We start from the raw sequence: 7,656 nt of genomic DNA, 5'->3' as shown, positions 1-7,656 counted from the left end.
GAGTTTATCACTTCCCAGAGCGCTTATCACTTCTCCGGAAGCTTATCACTTCTCCGGAAGCTTATCACGAATCACTTTATCCCGGAGCGCGACCCAACGAGCACGGACGAACGAGCAATTATTCGCGCGATTTCTGACGTCGACGGAAGATAGCTCGACGGTGTTCTGAGCAAAGGCATTTTCCATTGACAAGATCGGATTCCCGAGAAGGCCTCTCGAAACGGGCTTCAGTGTGATTTTTATCCGAATTACAACGGTCTCATCGGAGCGTTGAACGAGCCACCACTTGAACTCGCGTTTTAATAATCACCCGGCGCTAATGAGTGATCATGACGCGACGCTGCCTCAAGTGTCCACAGCGTTGCCAAATTGCAAAAGAATATCTTGTGATAAAATAAGGATTAACACAGGAACCTTGATGCTCATACTTGTTTTTACTTACATAATACAGTACATGCAGAGGTGGGAGCCGAAGCTTATCAAACGTTTATTTTTTGATCACTTGTCAACTCGCTCTCTCCTTTCTTACCTGTACAGCTACAAACGTTTGCTTTTTTTTTTTTTTTTTTTTTTTTTTTTTTTTTTTTTTTTTGTCAAGATAAGTCATTTATTTAAACTAAATTGATAACAGAAAGTATTCAACAACATGGTAATAACTATAGTAATAGATCAGCCCTCCAGCCAAAAATATACCTTCTGGTAATTCCGGCGTGTCTCGGGAAGTCATCTCCTAATTAATTACTTTACTTGCATACTTATTCTACTTCATTTATTAATTAACTATTTGTATTTTCCAATCTGCTATTTACTATTTTACTGTACTATATACTTTAGGTATATCTCTACGTAACGTTTGCTATTTACTGAGCTATGTAATTCACGTTAGTGCATGATGTAGATTATTAAAGCTTGTTGTTTATTATTTTCCCCTTTTCGCTGTTACTATGTATGCTAGCCCTGATGATGAACGCTAGACATTTGAAAAGCTTTGGCTCCCACCTCTGCATGTACTATATTATGTAAGTAAAAACAAGTATGAGCATCAAGGTTCCTGTGTTAATCCTTATTTATAATTCATAGATGCTACTCCAATCATGTTTAAATATTTTGTGACGTACAATGAAAGGCATGGTCACGTCGTCTGAACGATCTGTATATTGATCGTTGGTCCAGTTGTAACCGGACACACAAACATGGATTTGCCGGCCAGATTGGCCTAGTGGTCAGCGCGTCTGACTCTAGGTCAATAGGTCCCGGGCTCGAATCCCGGTGGTGGCGTCTAATTTTCACGGAATTGACGAGTAGATCTGCTGAAACAGATTCTCCTCGGCCCTAATCCCTGAAAATTAGAAAAGCCTGGAGCATGGAGCCTGATGTCTACGGACACTAAACATTGTCTAAAGTTGGCTGAAGGTGCAATAGACACGAAGCCATTAAACCAGCAGAAAAATCACAAAAAAAAACATGGATTTTACCTTTAGGATGGCTGACTGTTGATGCTCTCTGAAATCTTTCGAGGCAAGTGTTGACCAGTGGTGATTTTTGAAAGTTGGCAACGCTGATTGTCTTCCATTTAAATTCATGAAAAACAATCGATTCTTAGTGAGGCAGCTTACCTCGTCTAAAATCGATATTTTTAATGGATTTATATGAAGGAAAAACAATGATGCTGACTTGAAAAATCGCCACTGGTATTCTGCCGTGCTATAGGGAAAAACTCCGCATGAGAGTGTAAATGTATAGCCCAATTCCCTCTTAGAAATTTTCACTTTGGAAGAAAGTTAAAATTATTTTTCTTTGAAATTTTCAAGCACTTCAGATCAAATTCCGAACAAAATACGAGGTCTGTTAGATTAGAAACCGGATTTTGGTTATAACTAGCCCACAATGCGTCCGAATTACGTTTTCTTGACCTTTTCTGATAGCTGAAAATATTTTTGAGAACGCTACGTTCACAAATTTGAAAAATCCTATTTAGCTTCGTTGGTATGTGGCTTGAAATAAGGCAACCTCAAGGGAGTTTTGCGATTTTTAAATTTGACCGAACTTGTCTCTCTTTTTTCGGTCTTGCACTACATTTTTCAACCCACAAGGACGATTGGAGTTTCGTCTCTATATCGTAGACGTACACTAAAGTATTGTCACCGAAAATTATTATATCCAAAAATGTAGGATCATTGTTAGAACGTTCAAGCAGCTAAAGGGAAATTGACATTTGGTTGGATTTTCGTTCAACAGACAACAATCAAGGGGCAACTGTACCTGAAACTCGATGCGTGTCTACATATTCTATCAAAATTGTACGTGCAGAGCCTTCAGAAATATTACTCTGTTCAACAAGCTCGAAACGACCGTTTTCGAGCACTTTTGCCCGCACTTTTTCCACGTGATAAATGTCAGTTGCCGTTGAGGGTCGATTCCCATGCTCCTCATCTTTGACGAACTCCTGACCAGTTTTGAATCGTTGAACCCATTCAAAACAGTGGGAACATCTCATACAATGATCATGGTAAACTTTACTTAGCATATACCAAAAGTTTCGGTACAAGGTATACCGAGTTTGAAACAAAATTTAATGTTGAATCTTTGCTCTATCAGTGATCGCATGATGAAAATCGCAAAACGCACCTGACTTACTCGTACTCAAGATGACACAGGATAAGCACTGATCAAAATAAACAAAATCTGTGAACGTAGCGTTCTTTAGTATATTTTCAGCTATCAAGAAAGCTCAAGAAAACCTAATTCGGACCTATTGTGGGCTAGTTATGACCAAAATCCGGTTTCTAATCTAACAGACCGAGGTCTGTTAGATTAGTCAGGTGCGTTTTGCGATTTTCATCATGCGATCACTGATAGAGCAAAGATTCAACATTAAATTTTGTTTCAAACTCGGTATACCTTGTACCGGAACTACCGAAATAATTTTCGGTGACAATACTTTTGTGTACGTCTACGATATAGAGACGAAACTCCAATCGTCCTTGTGGGTTGAAAAATGTAGTGCAAGACCGAAAAAAGAGAGACAAGTTCGGTCAAATTTAAAAATCGCAAAACTCCCTTGAGGTTGCCTTATTTCAAGCCACATACCAACGAAGCTAATTAGGATTTTTCAAATTTGTGAACGTAGCGTTCTCAAAAATATTTTCAGCTATCAGAAAAGGTCAAGAAAACGTAATTCGGACGCATTGTGGGCTAGTTATAACCAAAATCCGGTTTCTAATCTAACAGACCTCGTACCTTATATATTTATAGGTACTTTTTTTATTTTTTTAATTTTTTCTTTACGAAATTATTACTTCATTTTAAAACAACTTATATTTTTAAAACGTGAACAATATTTTTAAAACCTTCTCCAAGCGACATTAATCTCAATGAGCCGCAGTTGTGCCGACAGAAACTGCAAAAATGAATGAAAGAGGAAAAAAAACCAAGAAGCACACAATCTTTAGTTTTAACCCATTTGCACATCGATCTTTTAGAGTCAAATAAGTCAAATTTTGAGCGTTTCGTTGCGCGTACACCCCGCTGCAGCATAATAAAAGCACAAAATGTAAAAGAAAAAATTAAAGTGCTTTGGAAATCATTAAAATTGACACGGAGCCACCAAGATTTAAAAAACACACATTATATTATTATTCTCCTTTGATAAATTGATACATATTTTTCCCCCATCAATTTAAATGAGAACTAGGGGCTCATGAGGGCTGCTTCGCAGCCCCTTATTTTTCATGTACACCTTTCCCTTTCACATATCTTTTTTTTTTATTTATTTATTTATCTAGTTATTTTTATTTAACTTTCTGGTTTGTCTTTGAATTGGTCCTGATTTTTTCTTTGAAGTAATAAATATAGCAAATTTTTTCAAAATTTGTAAGTTTATTTTGCAAACTTTAAATTAACATTTTTTTTAAACCTTCAATAAGGTCCATTACCCGGGACATCAATTCGATTTGTAGAGAAAGAGACAAAAGCAACAGCACTATTATAATATCGGATATGCTTTATGAAATTCGGAGAATATAAAAATAAAGATTTCAAATCGGTATTTCTCCGAATACTGGGTAAAGAAATTGTGCCATTTTGGCAGCAGTTATTAAAATGACCATCGGACATTTCACCCTGCAAATGGCGAGCATCACAATGATGACAAATCATATTCGTTGAACCGACTGAAAATTGGGTAACAAAATTTTCATCAAAGTTCTGATCATCAATTTTATACTTCCGAAATGAAGAAATGAAACTTTGATTTTCTTTACTAATGATAGAGTTAAGTTCTTGCTTCACCAAACGAAGATGCGAAGAATTCTGGAAAACGCGACCACGTTTTGGAAGACGACCGCTTCGGTTATTGAAAATTTCACTCATAACAACTGTTAAATTTAAATTTAAAATTAGACGTTTAAAAATTATTATTCTTTTAAAAAATCATAACTGACGAAGTTCATTTACAAATTTTAAAAAAATAAATCAGAAGAAAAAGGATGAAAAGAAAATAGAAATTAGTAATAAACATATTAATACACATTGAAAAAAAAATAACTAATAGCGTGAAACAATAAACAAATTAATACACATTGAAAAGGAAATAACTAACAGCGTGAAACGTTCTGATTGGAAATGAGAAAGAAAAATTGGAGGTTATTGACTTGATGAGGAAAAATTGGAAATAGGAAAAAGATGGAGCCAATCACGATTTGGGGGTAAAATTTCAAAAGGTTAAAAAGCGTAAAAAAACGCGGGAAAAGAAAAATGTAAGTTGATGGCAGTTGAGTGTAGGAAGTAACCTCATTTAATGATGATTGTTGAATGAAAACAGCTGATAAAAAGACAGCAAACAGTAAAGTAAGATGCGTAGCAACAAAACTTTTCCGAAAAACAAAAAAGAAAAAACCCCCACTTCCCCTCATCCAATTTATGAGTTGTTGGTTTTTAGGGATTTAAAAATCGGGGACGAACCCCAGAAAATAATTTATAGTTTTCCCGAAGCATTGAGAACAACACCTTTCAAATGAACCAACGCCCCTCGCAATTAGTACAGTGGTTGATTCACAATTTCATTCTATTTTTCAAATTAAATATTAAGATAATCAATGCAGAGTGTGCAAACATTTCAAAATCATGACTTAAAAAACGCTGACTATGCGAGTATAAATATTGAAGCCTTACAGAGCGGAACGGCTCGGCGTGCTGTCAGCGCGAGAGGCTCACTGGCGCCTACAAACCTAAGTGGATACTTCACGCATTGCACAATGCTTGAAGTATCCACTTAGGTTTGTAGGCGCCAATGCGCGTTCCGCGCTGGCCGCCCGCCCGCCGTATGCGGCGGCGCCTGAAGCAACTACATAGGCTGTCCCAAAACAACTGGCACTAAGGCTGTCATTCGGGAACTACAATAGGTATCGACATGCGGTTTGCGGGAGGTGATAGCTCTTACTCTTAGCTCTTAAACGAGCCTAAGTTGAGTTAGTTTGGTTAAAAACTCAACGAGTTACATCAATTTTCCCGAGACGTGTAAGAAATACCCCTACGGAATTTTTCGGTAATTTTGCATTCCTTAACTTTGCCTCCGCAAGCTGTGAAATTGGTTCAGACGTTATGAATCAAGTTTCCACTTCTCTGGATGCAAGTTACCACTTGTCAGCAAGTGTTTCCATCACAGCCGAGAAGTTTTTTTCTGTTTGCAAAGTCAGTTTAGTGAAACTGTCCGGCCTGATAACGCGTTTTTTGTGTTTCGTCATGAGTTCACCCGCCGAGTTGAAGCAAGAGCAACGATACGCAATTCGATATTGCGATCGTCGTGAATTATCTGCTTCTGAAACACTTCTAAGCCACTGTCATTTCATTCACAGTTTCAGAAGCAGATAATTCACGACGATCGCAATATCGAATTGCGTATCGTTGCTCTTGCTTCAACTCGGCGGGTGAACTCATGACGAAACACAAAAAACGCGTTATCAGGCCGGACAGTTTCACTAAACTGACTTTGCAAACAGAAAAAAACTTCTCGGCTGTGATGGAAACACTTGCTGACAAGTGGTAACTTGCATCCAGAGAAGTGGAAACTTGATTCATAACGTCTGAACCAATTTCACAGCTTGCGGAGGCAAAGTTAAGGAATGCAAAATTACCGAAAAATTCCGTAGGGGTATTTCTTACACGTCTCGGGAAAATTGATGTAACTCGTTGAGTTTTTAACCAAACTAACTCAACTTAGGCTCGTTTAAGAGCTAAGAGTATGAGCTATCACCTCCCGCAAACCGCATGTCAATACCTATTGTAGTTCCCGAATGACAGCCTTAGTGCCAGTTGTTTTGGGACAGCCTATGTATTTCACAGCAGAGGTGTTGCACAGAATTATACAAAATTGAACGAATTAAGAATGACAGGAATCCTTTAAAAGTACAGATCTTTCCTCGCAAAATAAATCAAGATACTTATCGTACACAGGAAAAATCTAAGAGCCTTTAGCTGAGGCAAATAAAGAGGTTTATCCGGTCCAGGTATAACAAGGTGGGAATTTCTTGAAAGATAATTAAGTCCTGTTTCATCAACAACATTTTCATCCAAAAATGTCGTGAGCAATTGTCGTTTGTATTTACATGTGGGCCAATTAACTTTGGGTCTCAGGTGGCTCGTGGACCAAAACTCCCGTGCCGAAAAAGCGCGTGGGCGTAAATTACTGGAAAAAACAGGTGCGCAGACAAAAAATCGTTGACGAAATGTCTTAAAACCGATTAATTTGCAAAAGATACTAGAATTATTTTTCAATGTCACTAGGTAACTATATTTTGAAACCCATTTGTGTATGTGTTTTACCTTTTACCCTCGTTATTTTTCAGCCTATTGTATCATTACTTGTTGCTTAATTTTCTATTCATGTTTGACTTTTTAAATAGTGAACTAATCAAAACTTAGCCCTGAGGTCATACTAGTGTGTTACATGATTTAAAAAAAAAAAAAAAAAAAAAAAAAAAAAAAAAAAAAAAAAATTACTGAAGTTTGATGCAACTGTGTGGATTAGTTTTCAATTGAAATAATAAAACGTGTCACATTTTCGATTGTGAGAGAATATTGAGCAACTTGGAGTACGCTAGACTGATTTTGTCGAATACCTACATTTGCATTGACCACTTCTTGCAACGATAATAAGATAAAATCTGTAATTGCCTGAAACTGTTATAGTTGGAGGCAGAGTTGCATAACATTTTGCATTCTCATTTTTTGAAGGGCCTTATTTCACGAAGAGGTTTTAGTTAAATTATGAAATACGATAAAAATTGGATCCGCAATTGGACGCATTTCTGCCAAACGGAACTATGTGCATCATGACATGAGCCCTGTTATACATTCATTCTTATGGGACGCAGGGCTCATGTCTTAATGTACATAGTTCCTTTTGATAGAAATACGTCCAATTCATTGTTGCCCTTCTTCTAGTTGCTGTTTGGAATCGAAAAGAAGCGCAGCTCTGCAAGATCCAAAGTTATTTATGAATTAAAATAAAAATTCCAGTTTACATTTTCTGTTTAGAAAAAAACGTAACATTTAATTCAACAATAACAATTAAACGCAACTTTTAAAATCAGATAGAAAGAGCACGTCACGTAAAGGTGGCAATATGACTAATATTATAAAAAAATAATTAAAATA

This window comes from Bemisia tabaci, chromosome 9 (genome assembly GCF_918797505.1).
Source record: "Bemisia tabaci chromosome 9, PGI_BMITA_v3".
Classification (NCBI taxonomy): Eukaryota; Metazoa; Arthropoda; class Insecta; order Hemiptera; family Aleyrodidae; genus Bemisia; species Bemisia tabaci.
This window is presented reverse-complemented; position numbering follows the sequence as displayed.